The following is a 13009-nucleotide window of genomic DNA, read 5'->3' as shown; positions in this document are numbered from 1 at the left end:
TGCTGGTACTTGACATATAATAAAAAGCCAAAAGTGATACACTATTTCAAGTCCCTAGATTCAGAAACAAAATAAGGTCTCTACTGGTAATACACTTACTATGTGTAACTTGCAAATTTGAGGCATGCTATTTGACTATGCCATATCCAAATCTCTGTGGAAATAATCTGGGCAGTGACAACAGGCCTACCGAAATCCTTTTTCCTAATCATTACACCTTTGTTTACATTAGGAGGCCTCAACTGACTTTCTAGCAGGACATTTTAAGGACAATGGCTTATCCTTATGGGTCCCTTGTTTTCCTTTTCTTTTCTGTTTTTGATATAGGAGTTAATACTGTTCCCAAATTTGATTCAGGATGAGAAATCATGTAAAAGTTATATATGGAAACAATAGTAAGTTTTACTTTAGCCAGTGCAGATGTCATAAAAGACTTCATTTGCATGTTGCCAATCACATAGATCCTCTCTCCTACCTCACTTCTGCAATCTTCTCCTCCACCTGAAAAGGTAATATACAACTAAGGCAGAGGCAAACCCACCTCCATGCACCCCATAGAGTCTTTGTTCCTGAAGTAACCCACGCAAACAGTGGACTTAGTCTGGGTATCTGATCTTTAACCATAAGCCATATAAATCAATTGTTCTGTCTCCTTTGCAAAATATACAGCTTCTAAATGTGTATTCTCCTAAAATAAAGAGAAAGCTGTGTTCTTAAGCACTAACAGACATTTTTCTCTTCAAAGTATGCTATCTAGAACACACTGGTGGGAGAGTGGATACAAAAACATAGGCGAGAACACAGAAGAACAATTAAAGAAGCCCCAGATTCAGCTGATGATACAAAAAGGCAAATTTCGCAATGAAATTGTTTAGTATTTCCTGTATACGCGAAGGTTGTAACGTCATCCGAAGTTCTTTTTAAAACCAGTTAAATTAAAAGTATGAAAATTAAAGACGTGACGACGGGTGGTGCCGGGTCCCACAAACACCCTTGGAACAAACCAAGTAGAAGCATTTCTACTCACTGTTTTATTTATTCACCACTCAACAGTAACTGGGGGCTCACCACGTGCCCCCTGCTACCTGTTGGGGGAGTGCTGAGGAACATGTGGTTCCTGCCATTAAGGAGAAAAGTCTGAAAAGTAGTCAACGACCTCTTAGGACGGTTGTCTCTACTTGTTCATTATTCCGACCTCAGTCCAACTGTCACCTCCTCAGAGAAGTGTTCTGTGCATCTTCTCGGAACACCAGGGGTACCCACACTCCCAACCCTCAGACACTTTGCAAAGCTCTCTACACTTTTCCTTTCACAGCACTTACCATAGTGTAAAGTCACATCACAGTGTAGAATCACGTGCGATTACATATGCATGAGGGATTAGCTAAGTGCCGTCCCCTCTAGACTACAAGCCCCAGAAATTCAGGATGCTCTGCTGCTCTGATATCTAAAGGTTACAGGACACAGCTTTGCTCGGCGATGGCTAAAGCTCTGCCAAATTAATAAGAGATCTGCCAAATTAATAAAATAATAAAATAATCCAGTTTCTTCAAATAGGAGATCTCCTGATTTGCATGTATGTTTTGTGATCAGTTAAAAACAATTTTTTCATAGACTCTTTGATTATGGCAAAATATATGTGATGTAAAACTTGCCACTGTAACCATTTTTAAGTGCACAATTCAATGGTATTAAGGACATTCATGATATTGTGTGATCATCATCCTTTGTATTTTTTAAAAACCCCTTTTAATGTCAAAAATTTCCCAGGAACTCCCAATTATAAAACACACAATCATACCTCCAGACATACAAGAGAGTAATTCTGTTTTAGTATCTGTTGTTTCAAAGTTTACATAATGACAGAGAGCTCATACTATGGCTTCAATGATCATTTTAGAAGTTTTGTACTATACTAGCAACAGTACTTATTTTATATACATCAGAGAAAAAGGAATACATCTATATGGGAGACTGTAGTTGACTCAGCTGTAGGATAAAGCATAGCACACCTGTGGATCTACAGACTTCTGCAATAAATCAGGAGTTCATATCTGGGGAAACTTCTTTCACTAATACTTGAAACACAGGATCCTGCTGCAGTGGGGTAAGGTGACTGTGAACGTCCCACACCCTGAAACTTCCCATGCTTAAAGGCTATTTTTCCCACTATTAATTGGGTGGGAATGCCAGTGAGGGTGATATTTTAAACTTATATATATTTGCATACATATGAAGGAAACATGACAAGTTGTTGCTATACCCAAAAGTTATCTATGTCCACTAGCCAAGAACTTGGGTTCAGTGCTTCAACAGAATAAGAAAAGCAGTGTAAAGGTATGTTAACTATTTTTACACAAACATGCTGTCTTCATCATATTCTCTGAAGACCCAGTTTAAACATTCCTCCCAAGATTAAGCCTTTTCTCAGTTCTCCATCAGAGCCACCTGTTAGTTGTCACATGGAACTCTGTTTGCATCTATTCTTGTTAGCATTTCCACTGTGTTGCAACTTGTCTCTCTCCCCACATGCCGAGGACATAGTTGGGACTTATTGCCAGGGTGTTTTTTTTTTTTAATTTTTATTTATTTTTAAAATTTCTTGTCAGTGTTCCAGAATTCATCGTTTATGCACCACACCCAGTGCTCCATGCAATACGTGCCCTCCTAATACCTACCACCAGGTTCTCCTAACCTGCTACCCCGCCGTCCCTCCAAAACCCTCAGATTGTTTTTTCAGAGTCCACAGTCTCTCATGGTTCATCTACCCCCTCCAATTTCCCCCAACTCCCTTCTCCTCTCCATCTCCCCATGTCCTCCGTTATTTCTTACGCTCCACAAATAAGTAAAACCATATGATAACTATCTCTGCTTGACTTATTTCACTCAGCATAATCTCTTCCAGTCCCATCCACATTGATACAAAAGTTGGGTATTCATCCTTTCTGATGGAGGCATAATACTCCACAGTATATATGGACCACATCTTCCTTATCCATTCATCTGTTGAAGGAAATCTTGGTTCTTTCCACAGTTTGGCAACTGTGGCCATTGTTGCTATGAACATTGGGGTACGGATGGCCTTTCTTTTCACTACCACTGTATCTTTGGCGTAAATGCCCAGTAGTGCAATTGCAGGGTCGTAGGGTAGCTCTATTTTTAATTTCTTAAGGAATCTCCACACTGTTCTCCAAAGTGGCAGCACCAACTTGCATTCCCACCAACAGTGTAAGAGGGTTCCCCTTTCTCCACATCCTCTCCAACACACGTTGTTTAGTGTCTTGGCCATTCTTTTTTTTTTTTTTTAAGATTTTATTTATTTGACAGAGATCACAAGTAGGCAGAGAGGCAGGCAGAGAGAGAGAGAGGAGGAAGCAGGCTCCCTGTGGAGGAGAGAGCCCAATGTGGGGCTTGATCCCAGGACCCTGGGATCATGACCTGAGCCGAAGGCAGAGGCTTTAACCCACTGAGCCACCCAGGTGCCCCTCAATGTGGTTTTGATTTGAATCTCCCTAATGGCTAGTGATGATGAACATTTTTTCATGTCTGAAAAAATTTGTATGTCTTCATTGGAGAACTGTCTGTTCATGTCTTCTGCCCATTTTTTGACATGATTATCTGTTTTGTGTGTGTTGAGTTTGAGGAGTTCTTTATAGATCCTGGATATCAGCCCTTTGTCTGTAGTGTCATTTGCAAATATCTTCTCCTATTCCATGGGTTGCCTCTTTGTTTAGCTGACTGTTTCCCTTGCTGTGCAGAAGCTTTTGATCTTGATGAAGTCCCAAAACTTCATTTTCGCTTTTGTTTCCTTTGCTTTTGGAGAAATATCTTGAAAGAAGTTGCTGTGGCCGATGTCAAAGAGGTTACTGTCTATGTTCTCCTCTAGGATTCTGATGGATTCCTGCCACATGTTGAGGTCTTTTATCCATTTTGAGTTTACTTTTGTGTATGGTGTAAGAGAATGGTCGAGTTTCATTCTTCTACACAAAGCTGTCCAATTTTCCCAGCACCATTTATTGAAGAGACTGTCTTTTTCCCACGGTATATTTTTTTCTGCTTTGTAGAAGATTATTTGACCATAGAGCTGAGGGTCCATATCTGGGCTCTCTACTCTTGCCAGGGTTTGTTAAATGACTGAATATATGTCTATGCATTTGGAAAGATAGCTCTGGGCACAGAGAACCAAGCTCATATTTCACCATTCCCAATAACTTCTTTGCATTGACATAGATTTTATCAGTGTTAGGAGGCTTAAAAGTAGACCTAGAAAAGAGAGTATCAAGCTGGCTAAATAAAAAGTAGAGAGAAAAAGAAGAAAGTTAGGGAAGAAGGTATGAAGGGGGGAAGGAAGAGCGAAGAGGAGGGAGGCACACATGCTCCAGCTCAGAAGAGAGCCTTCTGAATACAGAGCAAGATAAACTGCCGAAGCATGCTTCTGCTTGAGCTTTTCTTGCAGGAGACCAGCTGCATGGAATCTAGAGTCTAAGAATCCAAGGTCTGCATATTCAAGACATCCTGGTTCCCAAAGAGCATTAAATAAGTAGTAAAGTGAAATCAACACAGAAGAAACAATGGGTAAAGAACAAGTAGAAATAGACTATGACAAAAGAGGCTCAAAACAATGGTCTCATTCATCCAATTTAGAACAGTGTGCTTTTAAATTTTTAAAAAATTTGTCTTTTATTTTAATAGCAATTTTACTTATTTACTGAACATTCATTAATTGAATTGAATATGTTTATTTAAAAAAATCATTGTGAAAAAAACTTGACTTTGGGGTGATGGGTCCTTGAAAATTCTTAGTGGTCCAAAGCTGGGAGACCTTAGCCTTGCCCAGAAGCTCCAGCTCACTGGGGGACACTGAATAAAGAGTGGAGCAAACCAAAAACATCGGGAGAGTTGGCACTGAATGCCTGTGGCTGCCAGCAGCACAGAAAAGAACCAACTAGACATTAAGTCCCTTCTCATGAGAGCGAATTCTATGAAACAGTCTTGACCAAAACAAACAAACAGAAAACCCACCAAACCTGAGTCTGACCAAGCCTCTGAAGCAAGATCCAGTTTTTAGGAAATACAGCAGTTAGAGGAATATGTTACACTATGCCAAAGGGATGCAATCAACGAAACCCAGACTGAAAGGAACTCCGAGGGAAAGAAAAGTGTTTTTTTCAATAAATAAGTTGCAAGGGGGGAAAATGAGAAATGGCAGTGGGGGCAGGGGAGGAAATCCTGTTGATTATTATTATTTTTTTTTAAAGATGATTGCAATGTGAGGACCTTAGGTTGGAAAATAAGATCTGTTTTTTAAAAAGTACGATATTCATGAGACTATTGGAATCTGAACACTTTATGGCTATTAGATGATGTTAAGGGATGACTGCTAATTTTTTAGGTGTGGTAATGATATAGCTGTTTTGTTTAAAAGACAGTGTCTTTCAGAGGTACATGCTGAAATATTCAGAGATGAAATAATACAGTTTCTAGTATTTGTTTCAAAAAATATTCAGGGGAAGTGCAGGGAGAGTGTACCAAATTGGCTGTGAGTTGATAATTGTTGAAGCTGGCTCATTTACTGTTTCCCTACTTTAGTGATGTTTGAAATTCTCCACAAGAAAAACAAACGCAAAACAGGAGAACATGATGCATCGCTTCTGTTGTAGCTTAATTTTTTTTTTTTAACAATATCTCGGTTTTCAAGGTAGTATAAGCTACTTCTTAAAACTTATTTGAATAGCACTTATCCAACCATTTATCTTTACCTAATGGGGTTGAAGAAGGGACCCTCTCCCCATTGCTTTCCATTTACAGATAGGATTTGGGTAACAGATATGTTACCTGCTGTGTGAGAAGCAAGACACAGCTCTGTGTGCACTGTGGGCTTTTCTCTGAATTTGCTCTCCCTGAAGCAGAGAGCCCTGCTGTCCTCACCCATCCAAGAGGGATTTTCTCCTGTTGTGAAGAGCCTTGTAAGGGTTTTTGAGTATTTCCATAAGAAAAGAGAAAGGTCTTTATTTGTGCTTCTCACAACTTGGGGAGCTCCCGTCTCCCCTAAGAAAACACAAACTCAGAAAGCTCTTCCATGTCTTGTATCTACCTGAAAAGGGCAGAGGAAGGCCACTGACTTCTCCCTCAATTTCCAAACAACTTCAATGTCTGCTAGCTACATTCTCCCTTCCAGTCTTTTCACACTCGGCCTCTCTATAATCTAGAAGAGGAAAAACGACCTATGAGACAGGGCAGGGGCAGTTAGAGAAGTCTAGAAAAGGCTCACGTATCAAAAGGTGTTCTATTTCTGGAATACCAGGGGCTTATTTAAGAAATCATTTTCTTTTTTGTTTTTCAAAGATATATTTATTTATTTGACAGACAGAGATCACAAGTAGGCAGAGAGGCAGGCAGAGAGAGGGGGAAGAAGGTTTCCTGCTGAGCAGATAGCCAGGTGCGGGGCTTGATGCCAGGACCCTGAGATCATGACCTGAGCCAAAGACAGAGGCTTAACCCACTGAGTCACCCAGGTACCCCAAGAAATCATTTTCCATATCTGAATGTTTAGGGGCCTAAAAAAAATCCCAAAGGTGTCCCATACAGTAGGACTTCGCTAATCTAAAAAGATCCAAACTATTGCCCTCAGAGATATTTCAATAAATGTGCAAGCCAGCAATGTCTCTAGTTATATGAGATTATATGATTTGTTAAATACATCACCAATCTTGCTTAAGATGAGATCTTTTAATCTCTTTTAATAATTTTAGCAGTTGGATGTAGTGATTCAGTGCATGGGCTTTGGAGTCAGAGACTCAAGTTTGAAGCTAGGTCCCCTTATTTATAAACATGTGAATTTTACTTAATGTCTGTAACTTTCAGATAACTTTTAGGTAAAATGAAGATAAATAATATCAACCTAATCTCAGAGAACAGAAAAATGAATAGTTTGTGGAGTACTCAGTAACTGATAGTCATTACCAATTGAAATTCCTTTTAACATCATTATTACTGGAATTAGACCAGATTAAAATATGTAACCTCTTTCATAATGTTTAAGAGCTGAAACGAAGTTCTACTCATTTTTTTTTTAGGGTAATATACACTCCCACTAACATTATTTAAGCTTCAATTTTAGCTTCCTGGAAATTTCCAAGTATAACTAGAAAGCCGTATTACAGAGAGTAGAAAAAAAAGAACCAAAACATTATAAGGATAATTGCTCTTCTCAAAAAAAAAAAGTCTAAGACTATTATAGTGACTTTAATTTTAATATCTAATTTAGAGGAAACCTTTTAATTTAATGGTGGGATGGTTTACAAACAAAACAAAACAAAACGAAACGAAACCCACCACCAAACTTCTCAGTCTTGACACGACAGTGTTTTTGTTATAAGAATATGTTTTGGCATAGTTGACGCCAGGGTTTTGATGCTATCAGCAGTGAAATTTTATAATCCACATGTCTGATCTGAGGAGCTAACAATTTTCAGAACTGAACCACCACAATTCGGGTCTCCAGAACATGAAGGGGCGGGGTAGCGAGCTGCCCCATCACGTGGTGACAGCTCCTCAGAGCAGGGAGCTGAGGGCTCGACTGTTGAAATGCCACTAAAGCATCTCATCCAGAGCCACCAGCTCAGGGCAGCAGGTACCCCACTTAGTCTGAACTAAAGAAAAACACGTTTAAAATATCTTCATGTTTGATACATATTTTTCTCTTCAGATATTATTGGTGCAGCTTTGAGTCAACTTTGGAGACAGATCTAAGGAGTGAGTCTGAGAATGCACAGTTCTGAGTATCAGACTATTTCTCCTCAAAAGACTCTCCTGCTACATGAGGAGCATTTACGGGATCACTGAACTTATAAGTGGGAGCCTGAGAGACTGTCTTGGTTTGTCCACAGGTAAAAAGTGACGTCACCCCATGGCATCCTCACTAGTTTTCTGGTAAGACTAAGAAGCAGGACTTGGAACACTTGGAGATCTGTGGAAGAAGGATTCTTGTGGAAACTGACACATCCGTGTTTCCCTTTATTCTGTTCTGAATTTAAAATTAATTTTTTAAAGATTTTATTTATTTATTTATTTATTTGACAAAGAGAGAGAGAGATAGGGAGATAGTGTGTGAGAGAGAGAATGTGAGCATGAGCAGGGAGGAAGGGCAGAAGGAGAGGGAGAAGCAGGCTCCCTGCTGAGCAAGGAGCTGGACATGGCTAATCCCAGGAACCCCAGGATCATCAGCTGAGCCAAAGGTAGATGCTTAAGTGCCTGAACCACCCAGGCACCCCTAAAATAAATTTTTAAACAAAACAATATATGCTCCTGTTCACCCAAAATAATGAAAAAAAATCCTGCAGATCAAGTGAATGATATAGGGAGTATCTCAAATCAGTTAAAGGTACTAGCATGTAATGTGCTGTTAGTACCCCATGATATGAGATGTGAGGACAGATTCAAATCTGGAAGAATATTTTGGCACTTAAAAAAGAGAAAAAAAAAAACAACCTTAAAACTCTCAAGAGAATCCGTTCTATTTGCAGCCAGCTTTGCAAATTTCAGTGAAGCCTATTTCTTTGCCAAGTCCAACAGTCCCAAGTTCAAATCCATTATTTGAACAGTAGAGGGGAAACTTCAATTAAACTCAGCTACAAAGTTAATCTTCATTTTAATTGAAGAAAAGAACGGTTCCCACAGGTATTTTTTTTTTCTTTTTTGAAACAATGGCAGGTCCAAGAAATGTAAGGTATCACCTTCACTCATCTGTTTCTGGGCTACATTCTACTTTATTTTTTGGTATTTAAAAAAAAAATTTTTTTTTTTTTTTTTTTTGGTCCCCATACACTGAACAAAATGGTGCAGGCTACATCAAGTGAACATTCAGTACATGTGGATGGATCTTTCCCTGCCTCATCTGGGACCTTGCTCCATCAGCCAGCTCCTCATGCCCCCCAATGTCACCCTCCCTCATCTGTGGGCTCTCTTTCTCTCTGTTATCTACATGCTTAGATCTTTTCATCATAGTGTCTGACTTGATCTCATACTCGCAGTTTTCTTACTATGCCCTACTCATCTTTGTTCATCAAGGAGTGGTCTGTATGTCCTGTATCCCCTTCTTCCCCTTCTTCAACCACCAGCAATCTGTCTCTTCCATCACCACTAAAAATACTCTCCCTAGAGGTGCCAGTGACTTTCTAAATAAAAAATCTGGTGGCCATTTTTCAATAGTTTTCTTTCAGATCTTTCAGCTGCAATGAGACTCCCTTTTGTTCACTTGAATCACTCCCATTTCTCCACCCTTTCTCCTCCTACTTCTTTAGGCATCTCTTCTCGGTGTCCTTGATAGGCTAGTCTTTCTTCTAAAATGTTTATAATCCCCAGGGCTGCCCTTGGAGACTTGAAATCAGTCATGTTCTGATTTTCTTCTGTCACTACTAACATATCACTCACACACACACACACACACACACACACCCTTCTCAGACCCGTGAAACCAACTCTCACCAAAAAAAAATCCTATACGCCCTTCAAGGTTGATTCATCCCACCACACTTTCCCTGATCACTCCTATGAGAAGTGACAGCCCAGTTTCACTCCTCCATAGCTCTTCTGATATTCTCTAGCTCTTGTGTACCCAACCAATGTCACCCTAGTTATTCATGGACATATCATTCCCCAAGTAGATCAGAGCTTGGACTTTAGAGTCAATCAAGCTAGGATTTGAATTGGGGAATTAACCCTAACCACTCCACCTTTGGTATGTCTTATTAAATCTCTCAGGTTTAGCCTCTCTGACTAAAAATGTAGGAGGCCATGGATATAGAGGTTAAGATCAAGAGTCCCAGAGATAGATGGTCCATGGTGAATGTCAGCTCCACCAATTTCTAACTGTGTGACTTTGGAACAGTTGCTTAAATTCTTTGTATGTGAAGTGGGGTAATAAAAGTGACTGCCTCATGATGTTGACGTGAAGATTAGGTGAGTTAATATTATTCAAGTATTAAGAACAGTGCTTGGCATTGAGTGGGCTATATGTAAACACAGACTGTTACTATTTTTATCCACCTTCTAGGGTTAACGTGAAGATTAGTGTGCCTGAAATATGACAGATGAGCAAAAAATTGTAGTCATTCTACATATTTTTGTATAATACACAGCATCAATCATTTGTACTTGGAAGCTGAAAAATACTATCTAACTATGTGTCTATCCATAAGCTATTGCAAAAACTGCCTTATAAAACATACATTCTTATAATTGTTAGCATGATCTATGGATATCAAGAGTTGTGCTGGTTAAAATTGTACTCAAAAATTATTTGTTGACCCAAATACCCATCAAAAGGTGACTACATAAACACATTGTGGTCTATACATTAAATGGAACTTTACTCAGCAATGAAGATGAATTACTAATAAACAGTAAAAAATGGCTGCAACTCAAATACATTATGCTGAGTGAAGAAAACTAGACACAAAAGACTACATTTTGTAAGGCTTTAATTTACATGAAGTTCTAGAAAATGGAAATCTATACACAGATCCATAGTTGCCTGAGGCCAGGGGTGGTGGTATATGGTTCACCTGCACAGGGCACAAGAGAACTCATTGGGATAACAGAAATGTTCTGCATTTGGATTGTGGTGATGCAGGCACATGTGTATGAAATTGCTAAAATTCATCAAACCGTAGATTTTAAAACCCCTGCAGTTGAACATATGTAAACTCTACAGTGATGCTGATTTAAAATAAAACTCTTCATTAGATGAATGAGAAGAAGAATTCTTAAACTGTCTGAATGGGACTTTATGTTCCTGGAAACCAAAATGGAGGAGGGGAGGCAACTGTGACGGTAATGATTTCGCTTTAGGAATGGGAACCACTGCCTTGTTCCCATACTCTCTTGTCATAGCTCATCTATCCTGAACATGAGCATGGCGCTGTTGGCCTTTGAGGAGCTCATAATACGTTATTCTGCCCACTGGGAATCCCAGGAAATCTTGGGTAAGTGGGTATGGATGAAACCACAGAGCTGCTATTATGAGGTGAGACATTGACCCCAGAGTCACTGGGCAAGTTTGGATTTATTTAGAACACCTTGACTGACCAATGTGGTATGTGTGGAGCGCCATTTAGATGGGAAGGAATCCATGCTACACACTTCCTCAGGGGTTACTGAAAGGTCAGAAGCTGACACTGATGAGTAAAGACCATTTCACTCAATGCTGCAGACAAGTCTCCTCTCAGGTGGAATCTGGTCACCCAAGACCATTATCTGCACCAACAGGTATAGCAAACCCCAAGTGAAATAGGAATGCCGCCATTCTGGAATCAGGATGGCATCCATAGATAAGCATTTTCATTTCTGTTGAAGTTCTACCATCCATTAAGTAGCTTGAAGTTTCAATTTCTACATAAGCTATTTCTACCTGATGCTTCAGGGAGCATCTTCTCCATGATTATCATTACATAAAATTCATTACATACCCCAATTCATCAGCACACAAAACTTCTTAGTCAAAACTTAAATGATCAAAACAAAACAAACAAACAAAACATAAATGATCCAATTACTTTAGCTAAGAAAAAAGACTTAGTTTTCTGTTAAAAGGCAAACTCCAGGGGTAAAGAATAGAAAAATAGGTAGATCAAAATCTATGTACCTACTCTATCTTTTAAAGTGCTATTAAAAGGCGATGTTCTGGAACTAGACAGGGGCAAGAGCTACACAACCTGTGAATACTCATTGAATTGCTTTCTTTGAAAGGGTGAATTTTATGGATAAGTGAATATATCTCAATAAAAAGCAATACATCCATTTTAGGTCAATCAAAAATATTTAAAGATTATAGTACCTGACTTCCTTTTTGTTGACTTTCATTCCTCGGCTCAGCAACTCAATCATCTTGGAAAATCCTACTAGAACATTCCAGCCCCACTTATGTGATTACAGCTTATGAATTGAGCAGACATCCCCAAACGCATCAGCAAGTGCCATCAAATGGGATACTCTATTTCACCCAATAATTTAAGCTAGAGAGTACAAGATCTATACATCAGTGACAATCAAAAATATCTAACAACCCATCTTATTATTTTTAACATGACCTATGGAAATCCAGACTAATGCTGGTTAAAATTATTAAAATGCTACAGTAAAGCCTGTTGCTGCCTAAAATTGTATTAATCACTTTAGGAATGTCAAAATGCAAAATGTTATGTGGAAACATAGACATATTATAATCACAGTGAGTGTCCAAATGGACCTTCAGTGCTCATTACTATGTAATATTATTGAACTTGCTTTCATTGGCATTTCCTGTTACTTTAAAATATGATACTATATTTTCAAACATTCTTTTGTGTTGAAATGAAATCTCCAAAAATAGTAAAAGGAAGCATATAATCTGAAAGAATCAGAGTGAAAATATCTTGAGGAACAACCTTCCCCTGGTTTTGTATTCTCAAGAAGAAGAAACTAATAATTTTCTCATAAAGTCACCGGACTAAAAATTAAGGCCTTACCCATGGATGAACTGAATTGGATACTATGAAGCTCAAGGGAAAAGCCCTTTTTAAAATTACTTCATAATACTTTGCATATATAGTTTATTTGCTGTAAGTTTCAATTGAAATTTTACTATCAAGTTGCATTAAATTTCATTTTACCGCTGAGAAGTCCTACTTAACAACCACAAAAGAAATGCTTTTGGTCTCTATTATTCCAAGAATACTCATAACAAGGAAAACACACTTTAATTTGAGCAGTGTACAGAAAAACGGGAGATTGTGAGCTCATCTGAAAGATCACTTCATTCGGCAGCTAAATGAAACCTTTCAACAATTACCTCTGGCTTTAACTGCTAATACTATTCTGTTTCTGTTTAGGGTGAGTTTCCAGATTTCCGGTGGATGCCTTTGTAGATTACGTAAAGGGGGCCAGGCTGAGGTGCTTTGCTAAGAGATTGCTATTTTTAAAGTTGTTTATTTGTAATTTGGACAATGAGCCAGTACTTTGTCAAGTGTAA

The 13009-nt window shown here is 38.8% G+C and overlaps 1 protein-coding gene across 7 annotated transcripts in view; it reads right to left on the bottom strand.

Annotated features, from left to right (window-relative positions):
• Positions 1–13009, bottom strand: part of FRY (FRY microtubule binding protein) — a 339156-nt gene that overhangs the window by 190144 nt on the left and 136003 nt on the right. The window lies entirely within an intron of this gene.

Source organism: Lutra lutra, chromosome 3, assembly GCF_902655055.1.
Source record: "Lutra lutra chromosome 3, mLutLut1.2, whole genome shotgun sequence".
Classification (NCBI taxonomy): domain Eukaryota; kingdom Metazoa; phylum Chordata; class Mammalia; order Carnivora; family Mustelidae; genus Lutra; species Lutra lutra.
Note: the sequence above shows the minus strand (reverse complement) of the source record. Positions and strands in the feature narration are given on the sequence as shown.